Raw genomic sequence first — 14,166 nt, forward strand, 5'->3', positions numbered from 1 at the left:
GTGTGTTACCGAACGTTATCGTGAAGTCCACGTTAAATTTCGGACACCAAGATGATGCCAGTAAAACAAAAATTCACGTAATACAACAAAACCGATTGTTTATTTCAGTAAAATAGACTTATATCTGAAACAAGGAAATCTTACTTCGATGTTAATTACATTTTCTGTAAAATTCACGAACTTTCTTGGGAACATCTCCATTAGGATCCGTACAGTATCCTCAGATATGCTGGCGGCGGCTCTTTTCCATCTCCTCTTGAAATCATTAATGCCATTCGCTTTCTTCTTAGTTTCGAATTGTTTTCGCTTAATCAGAGCTACTTTTCCACTGGGCGAAGTTCTGGACAGTTCGGTGGATTTGCTGTTTTTGGCACATATTTGACCTCATTTGCATTATACCATTCCAGGATGGATTTTGCATAGTGACAAGAGGCCAAATCTGGCCAAAACAACGCTGCAGAGTCGTGGCTTCTTATGAATGGTAGCAACCGCTTCTGGAGACATTCCTTCTCGTAGACATTTTTGTTGATAGCGCCGGTAGAGACGAAAGATTTGGATTTTCGGCCACAACTGCATATGGCCTGCCAAACCAAGTACTTTTTAGGGAACTTAGACTGCTTCTTGATCCGGAAACACTCGGCTACGGCATTCCTTCGCATTGCAGTATAAAAAGCGAGAGCAGGAAGCTGTTTGAAGTCTTCTAGGACATAAGTTTTATCGTCCATTACGGTGCATGAACATTTTTGCAAAAACTGGGTATAGAGCACCTTAGCACGGCTTTTTGCAGTGACATTTTGCTTATCATCACGATTGGGCACCTTTTTCACTTTGTACGCCTTCAGTCCATGCCTCTGCTTCACTTTTTGTACATATGATTTTGATTTCCCAACCTTTCGAGCCATATTTCTAACTGAAAGGTTGGGTTGTTTCTCAATAATGGCAACCACCTTTCGGTCCATCTGTCGGGAGCATACTTTTCAATATGTTCCGCTTCCAACCTTCCGATCCACAGTTAAGCGCTGGTCAAACGATTTGCACACACTAAACACGGTACTCTTCGGCAGTTTTAGCTTTTCGGCGAGATCGCGTACCGACAGTGTTGAATTTTGCTGTCGTTCGCGCAAAATGCGTTTGCGTACTTCCGCTTGATTCGACGCCATTTTACCAAACTGAAGAAGAATGTAAACAATGCCAAACAATTGAAATAAAGAGGAGGGTTTCAGCTGTCATGTAAGTGAAATATTTCATAAATTACGCTGAAAGAAAAGTGTCCGAAATTTAACGTGGACAGGCTTTAGAATTACTTTTTTCTTGTAACTCGACGTTGATTTGATCTTTTTCGCTGGGATTTTGATGGTGGCTCTGACTCCAGCCATGATTTATCGCGTCTGGGATTGTCGTATTAAGATTACTTTTCATTGTCAGTCACAATATACTACAGAAAACCGTTATTTTTGACGTGGGACTACGTCTAACCGGAGTATATGGGGGGTAAAAAGAAAACCTAAACATAGAACATGCAGGAAAAAATGAAAGATTCCGAATGCTTATAACTTGAACATTTCTTATTGGATCGGAAAGATGTTTGCATCAATTGATAGGGAATATTTCTACGCTTCTATCGCAATTAATAAAATGTTATTTTTCAGTACATAAACAATTGAATAACTGTAAAATGTTAAGCGTTATCTAAACACCCTAGCTACCTCGTTTTGATTGGCCCGATTTACGGTTTCCCCAACACAGCCATCTAAACCAAGCAGCCTTGGGGAAATCGGCATGGCAAACACATGAAAGTATAGGGACTTTTGTTCGCACCGAAATATGTTCCCTAACACAGACTTCAAAACCAAGCAGCGTTAGAGAAATCGGCATTGCAAATACATGGAAGTCGGGGGTATTTTTGTTCCGACTGAAATGTGTTTCCCCCAACTAGAAATGGGCAAAACAGTTCACTTTGATGAATGGTTCACTCAATTACCGTTCATCTAAGTGAATCAGTTCTTTTAAATCGTTCTTTCGCTCTTTCGTTCAGCACTATTAAGAACAACATAGAATGTTAGCTGGAACTCAACATCAATAGACAGCTATTAATTGATATCGTTGGATTGCATAGTGGATTTAGTGGGGAAAGATAAGCTACTTCTTCTTTAAAAGTCGCAAACTGTATGTGGAAATATGTTTATCGATCGACAAAATGCAATTTTTCATATTCTCTTTTTGGACAACACACAGGTTCCATGTAAGATCATATTTCATAATGTTCATTCAGGGGATAAAATCAGCAGCGATTTTCACCCATACAAACAATCACAATAACACGTATACGCAATAGGCCAAACAAAGAATTGAATGCAACGAAAAAACTTTGCCCTCGCTATAAGATTTTATGTTTACCTAATGAATTGCCCCAGCTTCCCCCAGCTTTTTTCTGATAATCAGGAAATATATGAATGTCACGCGGAATTGAAAGAATACATGTAATTGAAAACATATAGTTTTGCTTTTAAAACTACGAAAATCTAATTTTATTTTTAACACAAAATTGAGTATACATTAACAAAATAAACCCTGCGTTAGATGCATTTTGCTCATCATGACAATATCGTTTTATTTTCCTTACAAACGTTCTCGTTATATTTGTCCGTTCCGTCCAGCGCAAATCAGTTCAGCTGCACTAGTTCGTTCGCAAACAGTTCGCCCGCAAACACTTCGTTCTCAAACAGTTCGTTCCCAAACAGTTCACTCTCAATCAGTTCTTTCCCATACAGTTCACTCGCAAACAGTTCGTTCTGAATCAGCTCGTTCACAAGCAGTTCACTCTCCATCAGTTCACTCTCAAACAGTTCACCGTTCTTTCGGAATCAGTTCGTTCACAAACCGTTCGCTCGCAATCAGTTCGTGGGGAGAACTACCGTTCTTTGAAAAAGAACGAACGTTCGTTCACTCTTTTCGTCGAACTAGTTCGTTCGTACCCATCTCTACCCCCAACACAGACTTCAGAACCAAGGTGTCTGAGGAAATTGGCATTGCATATTCATGCAGGTCAGGAGTATTTTTGTTCCGACTGAAATGTGTTTGCCTAACACAGACATCTAAACCAAGATATCATCATACCAAACGTAAAAAGAATGTCATTAAATTTACTAGTAACAAAGAACATAATCTATTGCATGAATTGACCTTACATGGCATTATAAAATCTTTTTACTCACAAAGCAAATATATTGAATTCAATTGAATTCGGAAATTGTTTCATTCAATCAAAATTTTAATCAATACAAACAAATGATGCTAAGCTAAGGTAGTCCCGCGTGAACCATGCGGTTATGTCATAGATATAACCTACCCATTTTTTTGTCTGGAAAATCAATAAAAACGTGTTAATCAAATGGTTGTGGATGACAGTCTTATACTCAACTAGTTTACTTTCTGTTTGAATTTATCCATGACGTATAAACGTTTAGAAACAGCTTCTCCGGTAACACCTAGCTCGTTTCCAAGTTATTCTCACGTTTGAACTGAGTTTTCCTGTAGTAATGCTAGCAATGCATCGTCTTCCAATTTTTTCGGCTGTACTGAGAGGCAGAAAGGTTTGTTATTGACATTGTAATAATTACTAATGAATCGTGAAACTAGATCATCATAAACTTATTGACCTATTTATGGAATAAGCTTTCTTTAATCAAAAATTTCCTGTTATCGTTTACATTTTTCAACCATTTTGGACGATTCTTCGCTCCTAAGGGATGCTTTGCATCTCCTTAATTTATTTTCGGAAATAAGAGTCGTTTTCAATTCTTAGCCTTCAAAGAGTAATTCTTTTCTCTGGGAGATCGAGAGATAATATGTCGGGACCCACATGACAGGCTGATATATTTGATGAGGATGAATATAATATGATTTCATACACACCTGCAGAAAATATTTAAAATTTGCCAAAAATAATCTGATGGCTAATGGATTCTGGATGTCAAAAGTGAATGAGAAATGGAATCTTCATCTTTTGCGTTTTCGTGTTTTCGTTTGCCTGTGATTCCTTCTTAATGTTATAATATGACACTCAAAAATGCCAAAATGCCAAAATGCCACGCAAAGTAAAAACCAAAAAAAAAATAACGCGAACGACAGATTCTGAAACTTGTTTTGCGATGGTGTCCCTCCTTTCTTCGATCATTTGTCGGTGGTTGATCTTATCCCTGTTCCCGGTTTTCATCTCTTATCACCTTCTGGACGATGAATGTTTTTTTTTCGTCTGAAACCGGTCGGGTTTTTTGGTATCGCTCATTTGCGTGCAAATAATTCAAACATATTTGCGGATGCCGTCAGCGTTGAGAAAAAAAAAGCATAGGAGCGCCGTGGTTTCCTGGGTTGAACGATCGTGCGAATGTTCTGAAGCTCGTTCTGCTGCGGTTGATCATCATTTTTAGGTTTAACAATTGAATTGTTCAATTTGGACATCATACAGCGCAGCTGTCGCATGTGCATGTGAATGTAATAAAGCCACAAACTGGTTACAATGGAGCTCGAATTAGCAATTTTCATAACTTTTTTTTCAATTTGCAAATATGGAGGAAAAGGGCGTTATTCGCGATGTCTGACTAATAAAATATTGACGAGACTGACACATGCCGCATTTGTCAACCGTTGCAGATCTTCATGGAATTACTGATGAATGTCGTTTCCTTTCGTGTGCACAGTTGAATGCATTGATGATGGGTACAGACAATGAATAACAATTCGAACGGTTGGAAAATAAACTCAGTGCACTCATCATTGCACCGAGTTTATCTTAATTAATGGATCGGATAGACTGGATTCTGAGTGCCATGCCCATCGACTTCCGGCAATTTATTGTAACAATATGGACTCTGTCATGTTGCCACAGATTCTAAATTTCTTCGAATTTGATAATAACGACACGCAACTTCGATCGCTACTTTGTGAACACCCATAACATAACATAGAGCAACAGTGACCGTGATAATTTGTCCGACCCAGATTAAAATTGCATATGCGATAGAGGCAAAAAAAAACGAACGAACAACCGCCGACGACTACGCACTGATAGTCTGAGAGTTGGTTGCGGGCAAAGTTCTATCCGTCTGCTGAACGACAGCTGATTATTCGCATCATATTCTCGTTGCGTACCCTCAAGAGCATCATCATGATGATGGCTGTACTCATCAAGTTTCACCAGTTTCAAAACACGGTCAAGGAGTCGCGTTCTAACTAAACCACAACACACAGTGGGGAATGATTTCCAGCAAATGCTTGAGGTAACGTGCGATCGATCATGGCACGATAGCCCAGTTGCTAGACGCTCTGTTGAGTCAGAACCATGGTAATCGTTCTATGCCGTTCAAAGTGTTTCTTTTGATAACCGAACGCAAATGGGGGTGATTCATACGGATCTGGAAATTGCAATTCATTCCCGCCAGAGTCATTTGTGCCGGAATGAAGTGATGATTTAGGAAACAAAAGAATCAAGACTATAACGAGGTTGCATTTGTCATTCATCAACGGGATGGTCTAATTGATACGATCGAATTGATTGCACGCAATTGCTGTACTCATTCAGTCTATCAGAAATGTAAAAGTTATACTGCAAGTACTGAAGCTAATTATTTGTTGAAAACATGGTTTTTCAAAATGAATTAAGATGGCTTAATGAAATGAAATAAGCGAGGAAACAATCAAGCCCGTTTGAGTTTAATCTTAGGGATTAAAGTCTGCTTCATTTAATATTGGAACACAAACAATTGCGTGTAGTTCAGTCATTTATTAACGAATTCATAATTTGTTTTTCATACAAATGTAGCATTTTCTTTACTCTTTCATAAAAAAAATTAAAAAAATTATTCATTGCTGTTTCGAAGAAATTCTCGTACTTTTCCCGTAATACGGCACATTAGGCGGCGCACACCCTTTTCGTCCACCGTTTTGGCGATTTGATTCCACCAGTTCTTCATTTGAGTCATGTTCCTAACAAGTTTTCCCTTTGCCTTAAGCCTCCGCTTCGTGATTGCCCAGTATTTCTCTATCGGCCGGAACTGGGGGCAGTTTGGGGGGTTGAGGTCCTTCGGTATTACGCTGACCCCGTTCGTTGCGTACCATTCCATAACCGTTTTGCTGTAATGGCAGCTTGCGAGGTCCGGCCAAAACATTACTGGACGGTCGTGGGCACGAATAAACGGCAGAATCCGTTTCTGTAGGCACTCTTTTTTGTAGACTTCTGATGTCATTGTCTTGTCAGTGAGAAAGACTTTGGTTTTCTGTCCACAACTGCATATCCCCTGCCAAATCATGTACTTGCGGGCGAATTTATCCGCAAACACGAACTTAAATTTTGCAGGTACATCCCCCCGAGCCGTCGCCAAATAAAATTTTTGACCTGGGATTTGCCCAAAGTCCGCCTTCACGTAGGTCTCATCGTCCATCAGAATACATCCGTCGAACTTGGTCAGCACTTGGTCGTACAGCTTTCGAGCACGGATTCTGGCCACATTGTTCTGCTTCAGCGTCCGATTTGGCTGTTTGCTGGCTCGGATTATTCCTTCCCGGAGACGAATTCGTCGCACCGTACTGTGAGCGGCCTGGAACTTATTGGCCAAATCGCGGTCTGAAAGATTGGGATTCCTCTTGACGGCCTTGATGTCTTTCCCACGCAGTTTCCGGTCGACAGTTCCACTCCGACGCTTCGAATGCGGCTTCCGAGCCGTCGTCAATGTTTCCTTGTACTGCTTGATAACACGCCATATGGTATTTCTGGGCATTTTAAGCTGTTTAGCTAGCTCAGATGCCGACAACAATGGATTTTCAAGAAAACTGTGCACAATTTTATCTCTCCGTTCGGCTTCCATGGCGGTTGTTTACAAAATGCTATCATTTGGTGTTATGACATAAATACATGGTGAAAGGTAATGAATTTCCCGACACGTGGGTGAAAAAAGTTTCCAAATCCGTCCACTAGGAGCACCACAATGAGCAAAAGAATTTGTTCCAATATTAAATGAAGCAGACTTTAATTGTACGCCAAGACTAACGAAAAGGCACAACATACAGAATTGCGTGCTCCCAAACAAAGCAATCCATTCTCCTATTGCAAAAATCGGTGATTAAAACTTTAAATAGTCAATAACGACAATAAAGGTGCCTCTTTGGCGCGATTACTCTGAGATTTTCATGGAATGAATAATTATTTTTAGGCATAGGTAATAATCGTAATTCACTGCGCTAAGTGATCTGATTATGATAATGCGGACTCTCATGCAGACTGTTCGATGAAGCGAAATCTCAAATGTGACTCATCGCGTTACGAACTCTCAAACATTTCACATTTTTCAACACCAGGCGGCGGATCATCCAATATCCAAGGGTATCCGAGGACAATCTGAGAAGGCAACCGAGATAACCGATATATCATGAAACATGCCGACAATCTATTTCGAAACTAATCGAGACATTACCTTTAAATTTGAAATACAATATTTGAAATTAATTAGTAATTTCTCGATTTATCGTTCCAAATAGACGATTTACGACATGCGAAAAACAAATCTTGATGTATGAATTACACTTTGAGATTTTAGATTTTTTTTCATAACTCTGATTTTTAGATTAATGATTTTATGAATTGATACATTTTAGATTTTTCAAAAATTTATTACTGTGTGATTATCAACATTGTAATAATTTCCTTATACCCCATCCTTTTCCTGAGAAAAATATGTCACCCTTCTAATCTCGAGTTCACCGCGACTAATCGGTTTCCCACATTACTAACCATAGATTTAAGAAAATTGTTCATATATATAGTTTTAAAAATATATTTAAGATTTCGGCTCCTTTAAACTTATGCAACTGAGCCTGTAAAAATAAACGAATTTATAAAAAAAAATAATTTAAATGTTTGTGTTTAATGGATTTAGTGTTTTTAAATTAATGGTTTTTGGATGATTAAAAGATGATTAAAGATTTATGACTTGTGAAAAATATAGATAATACAGAGTAATGTGTAAAAAATGAATTACGCTTAGAAATTTTTGAATTTTGGGGTTCAGATTAACATATTTTGATTTTGCGATTGAATTACAATTCACGATGTATGAGTTATACTTTGATATTCTAGATTTTTTGATATAATTAAAACATTTTCAGATTTTCAGATTTTTGGATTTCAGTTTTTTGATTTCTATATTTTTTTTTAGATTCTTTTTTTGACTTTTAGACTTAGGATTTTGATATTTGAATTTGAACTTTTTCGATTCAACATTTTTTGATTAAAATTTTTGAATTTAATATTTTTGTAATCCCGATTTTTTATTTTCATATTTCCTGCATTTATTTATTCGGCTTGATTTTCAAATTTTGAGTTTTAGTTTATTTTACATTTTGGAATTTTTGATTTCATTTAGGTTTAAGATTTCTGAATTTTGGTTTTTTTTAGTATTTTTTGGGTTTTAGATTATTGGATTCAAGATTTTTACAATTTGCGATTTACGACAGTTTTTAATTTAAGATTTTTGAATTGTATATTTTAAAGATTAAATTTGTTATTGATTTTTTTAAATTTTTTTTTTGAAAAATAGATTTTTGGTTTTTATATTTTTCACATTAAGATGTGTTTATTCGGATCAATCGCTGGGGATGGCTATCGTGATTTTTCGACTTTACAATTCCGAATTTTAGTTTTCTGGTTTCTAGTTGAATTTTAGTTTTCGGATTTAATATTTTTGGATTTAAGATTCTTGGGTTTTAGATTAGTGTATTCCTGATTTTTCACGATTTAATATCCACGACCGGCGAAAAGCATAAGCGTTTCATGATGTGACAATGAGATTCAAGATTTTCGAATTTCAAAGTTTTACTTTTAATGATTCCCGAATTTAACATTTTTTAGAATTTTAGATTTTTGGATTAATGGTTCTGGAAGAGATATCTGTATTTAAGGTTTCTGGATTTTCGGATTTCAGTTTTCAATTTTTTTTATTTTTGTTTTGTTTTAGTTTTATTGGTTTAGATTTAAAAGTTTAAATTTTTTATTTATTTTCATTAAAGATTTAGATTTTTGGGTTGAATACTTTTGTAATTTAGATACTGGTTGTTATTCGGATTGATCTTTTGTATTGATATTAAATTTCTTTTACATTTTCCCATCATCTTACATTTTCGAATTTTAGTAACTGATTTTTAGAGTTTTGTTTGGTTTTTGGAGATTTTAGAATTTAGAACTTGAAGGTTTTTTATTTCAGATTGGTGAATCATAGAATTTTATATTCTAGATTTTCGGATCGAAGATCTTTTGTTTGAAGAATCACATTGTTAAACTCTTTGATAATGATTTGGTTTTAATGTCTCTGTTTTGGTAGGAACAAAAGTTCCCCCTACTTTCATGTATTTGCAATGTCGATTTCCCCCAGGCAGCTTGGTTTTGATGTCTCTGTTAGGGAACCGCCGCATGTATCGTCAATTTCGACCAATCAGAAGTGGGTATTTCCGTTTGGATAGGGGTTGAGATTTTTCAATTGCTCGATAGTTAGTTTCATGACATATATTTTTCCTTCAATATAAAAAATTGTTATGGAGTGTCGAAATCGATTGACGCAATAGTTTCATCAATCCATCATGAAATGACTGAGCAATAAACGTTTGAAATTGGACAATTTCCACGATGTGCTCGATTTTCGATTTTCAATTTGTACCCCAATATATTCCGGAAAGACGTAATCCTACGACAAAAATACTAGAATAATTATAAAATGTCAAAAACTAAAATTAGTTTGATATTTTATTATTATTCTATCATATTTTTACATTTAGAGATTTATTAACAAATTAAAATTACGGTTTTTTTGAAAACCTCTGAAATTTGAAGTTTTGAATTTTGAATATTGTTTTTTTCTTTATTTATTCAATTAGGATCGTGTGGATAAAGAGCCATCATCTAGCAGTACTTTCTCTAACTTAGGTTTCAAATATATTATAACTACATAACTCATTAACTTAAGTCTATTTAGCCTATAACTACAGAACAATATTTCAATGTATTTCAATATGATTCATTCCTTCATTACCTCGTCTCAAATTTCATAGCTGTTTTCATAATTTATGATTTGATTTATAATTTAATTTTTTTAGATTCTTGAATCTGAGATTTTCGGGTATTATTTTTCTTTATTTTAGATTTTTCATTAATTTGTTACTTTTATATTTTTTATATTGATTTTGATATTTTATTTTTGAAGTTTGATTTTTGGACTTTCAGATTTTAGATTTTTGGATAGAAGATCTTTTTCTAAATTTTCGACATTGAAATTTTTGGTTTTTATTTTTTTTTTAAATTTCATATTTTTTTATTAAAAATTCGAGTTTTAACTATCAAATTTCAGAGTTTCGGATTCCTGATATAAGATTTCTTGTATTAAAATTTCTGAAATAAGATTTTAAAAAAAACACAACAATCCCAAGTTGAATCCTTATATTTTTATTTAAGATTTTGTGTTTTTCTATTTTGTAATTCTGGATTTGTTCATTTTAATTGATCTTTAGATATTATGTTTTTGAATACAATACTCTTGGATTTAAGATTTTTGGTTTTTAGATTATTGATTTTTAGGTTATTGATTTTTAGATTATTTGGATTTTAAATTTGGGTTTTTAGACGTTTTACTATAGATTTTTTTGATTTTAATTATGTTTATATAATATTTTTTATTGATTTTAATTATGTCTAGTTTCGTTTTTGGATTTAATAGTTTTGGATATAGAATTTACAATTTTCTGATTTCACCTTTTAGTTATCTGGAATTTGAATTTTAGAATTTAAAATTTTTGGATTCAAAATCATTTGATTCATGATTTTTAGATTTGATAGGCTTGAATTTTAGTTTTGTTCATTTGGAATTTGATCTTTAGTCTTTTGGAATTCAGATTCTTTGGTTTAAGATTTTCGGATTCCAAATTTTAAACTTTTGGCTTTATGGAATTTGGATTTGTTCATTTGAATTGTTTTTTAGTTTTTAGATTTACGAATTCAATATTATTGGATTTCAGATTAAAATTTTAATTTTTTGGATTCAAGATCTTTTCATTCAAGATTTTCTGATTTAATAGTCTTGAATATTAGATTTCGTTATTTGGCATTTAATCTTGAGCCTTTTGGAAATTAGATTCTTTGATTTTAGGTTTTCGGATTCCAGATTTGAAACTATTGACTCTCACATTTTAGTCTTTTGGAATATAGGTTTTTGATTTGGGATTTTTAGATTCAATATATTTCTGTTTATGATTTTTGGATTTAAGATTACTAGTTTTTATATTTTTTGATCATAGATTTGTTCATTTGAATTGATTTTTGGATTTCAGATTAACGAATTCAATATCATTAAATTTTAGATCAGAATCAGAATTTTTCGATTTAAGATTTTTGGAACATGGGTTTTCGTTTTGTTTATTTTTTTAAAAGTTTTTTGGATTTATATTTTTTGACATTTAAATGATCTGTTTTTATGTTTTAGATATTTCTATTTGGATTTTAGAATTTTATATACCCTATTTTGGAATTTTGAATCGCTGGTTTTTGATTTCTTATATTCCGAATTTCAAATTTCAAATACAAAACACAAAAATGAAACTATTAAACACAAAAAAAAAAACATTTTTGAATTTAGGACTTTTAAATTTTCAGATTGACCTTTTTTGATAATGTTTTCCTTTTATTATTTTTTTTGGGATTTTTTTTTATTTTTTAACTTTATATTAGTTTATTTGGATTGATATTTGAGTTCTATTGTTTTTGGATTATATATTTTCGAATGTTAAATTGGTGTTCGGGTTACGGAAAGAAATTCTTTGGATCAACTTCGCTGTTAGTAGGTCAAAGCTACAAATATATATTTATCAATTAAATTCATATTTTTAATAGATTTACCCTTTTACATTTAGTTTCTCTTCCTCCTGCAATAGATATTGCCTCGCAAGATTGCCTTTTATCTGCGAATCTTAACCCACGTGTTGTTCGTTTTAATCCGTTTTGTGTCCTGTCTTTATCATTTTAATTAGGTACAATATTCAAATTATGTATGAGATTACTCACGGCTGTAGTTCGACAAATTCACTAGTTATATCTATTATTTTAACTAGTATAATCAATTTAGGAATAACTTTCTTTTAACTTGTGATTTTTAAACACGTACTTTCCACCATGAACCTTTCATTTTTTTTGCCTATTTGACAATTGACTAGTCCGAGAGTCAGTTGTAGCTCGTTTTTCGACATGTCTACTATTTGACGTTTTAGTGGTTCTGTTTTCCGACGAGGCTGCTCATGTTCCCTGCGGTGTTGTTTCTAACAATTGGATTTCAAATTTTCAGATTCAATATATTTGGGTTTAAGATTCTGGGATATTAGATTTTTGGAATTCAGATTAAGGATTTTTGATTTAAGATTTCTGAAATTTGATTTTCTTGAAAATATTTTTGATTTTAAGACTTTGAAATATTTGAAATTTAGATTTTATATTTTCGGGATGTATTTTCTTATTTGAAACATTTGATTTGATTTTACGATTTCATATATTTTATTTCATTTGATTTATTTTTATCGAATTTCTGGATTTGATTCTAATTTTTTTTTGTATTGAATTGGAATTTTGATTTATTTTAACATTTTCGATTCAAAATTTTCTGATTTCGAAATTTTTTGGATTGAATATTTTTGGATTCAAAATTTTTTGAAATAAAAATGATAAGACCGCGTTGCTTAAACAAAAAAAATTGAGAGTTCGATAGTTGTAAAATTTTTCCATGAAATAATGTTTAAAATAAAATTATTTCGCTTTAAATTTACTGAAATCCGGTAATTTGATCGTACCAAAATTCAAATGATTATGATTCCAAATCGACTAAAATCCCACATACCGTGATAAGGGTTTCAGCTTCAATTCTTGGGAGTTCGATTGGGAAAGGTTTTCGTCAAAAAAGTCCCAGTCTCAGTCTCTCAGTCTCTCAATCCCAAGCTATTTTCATGGGTATATCAGTCATGTAGCATAGTTTGTTCCAAAGTGCAGAAGCTCGATCATAATACACAGCGTGTAGAGATTATTCAAAACATTTCTGAATAGAGTCAACAACGATCCAGAAATTATAAGTAACCAGATGCAAACTACAAACTAGTGTGAAAAGATAAAAAACGCCATTAAGTTCCTTTTTCGTTCACTCTACTGATTAGTTGATTTACGATAAAGAACAATATCATTACCTTAACTACCATCACCCGCCATATTCACCAGACATGGTCTCATTTTACAATGAAAACAGATTCAATGGTGCGAGAAACTTGGAAATATTCGAAAAGTCATCGACAGCAAGAAAGCAAGCAAGAGTCCATACGATTGTTGTTGAAAGTTGGTTTTCCTTCGTGTCACAGACAAAAAATTTAAGTGCCGATTTAAGATTTCCATGGCTTGAAAAAAAAAAGAAGCGAGTTTATGAGTACGAAACTCAGTCCATGCATCAAGCGAGTGAATGGCAATTGGGGTTGAAGTTCCTCAGTATAGGATCAACACTTGAATTTGATTTTGTGATCATTTATAACAAGATCTCGTACTTTTCATAAACTTTAGAACACATAATTTGTATGTGTAACGTATACACACAGGCTGTTGGGGATGAATTAAACACCGTTTTAAATATATCCGTTTCTTTGCGCGTTTATTTTCGTTGTATCGATGCTGTGAAAATTGATTGAATGGTAAAATAACCCTGAAGATATCAAAGAAGTATTTCGGATCGCAAAATAGAATACCGTTAAAATCGTTTGCGAATAGAGTGACGCTTCAGTAGTATTCACGATTTCGTCCAGAGTGACAAACGCAAGATCTTATCAATAGTGCATGCATAAATCGTGTCTCTCAGCTCTCAAAGATTTTTTTTGTATAAAAAGAAAATGGTTCGAAATTCGATTAGAAAGTAGTCACATTTTGTAGCAAACCCGAAAACAAAGCCAAAATTTTTTTTAATTTCAATTGTCACTGGGACATCAAAATTCTCCTAAAAAAGTCAATGTCAGTTCCTAGGGACGTGGTAAAAAAAGTTCAACATTCAATTCATAGACTGCCCCAATTGTGCATCAAAAGTTGAATCTAAACAATTGGACATTTGTACT

General features: G+C 33.6%; 1 protein-coding gene across 1 annotated transcript in view; it reads left to right on the plus strand.

Moving 5' to 3' along the window:
- The window catches only part of LOC129777304 (ATP-binding cassette sub-family G member 1), a 150,516-nt gene that overhangs the window by 38,523 nt on the left and 97,827 nt on the right, over positions 1-14,166 (plus strand). The window lies entirely within an intron of this gene.

The sequence above is a fragment of the Toxorhynchites rutilus genome, chromosome 3 (assembly GCF_029784135.1).
Source record: "Toxorhynchites rutilus septentrionalis strain SRP chromosome 3, ASM2978413v1, whole genome shotgun sequence".
Lineage (NCBI taxonomy): Eukaryota > Metazoa > Arthropoda > Insecta > Diptera > Culicidae > Toxorhynchites > Toxorhynchites rutilus.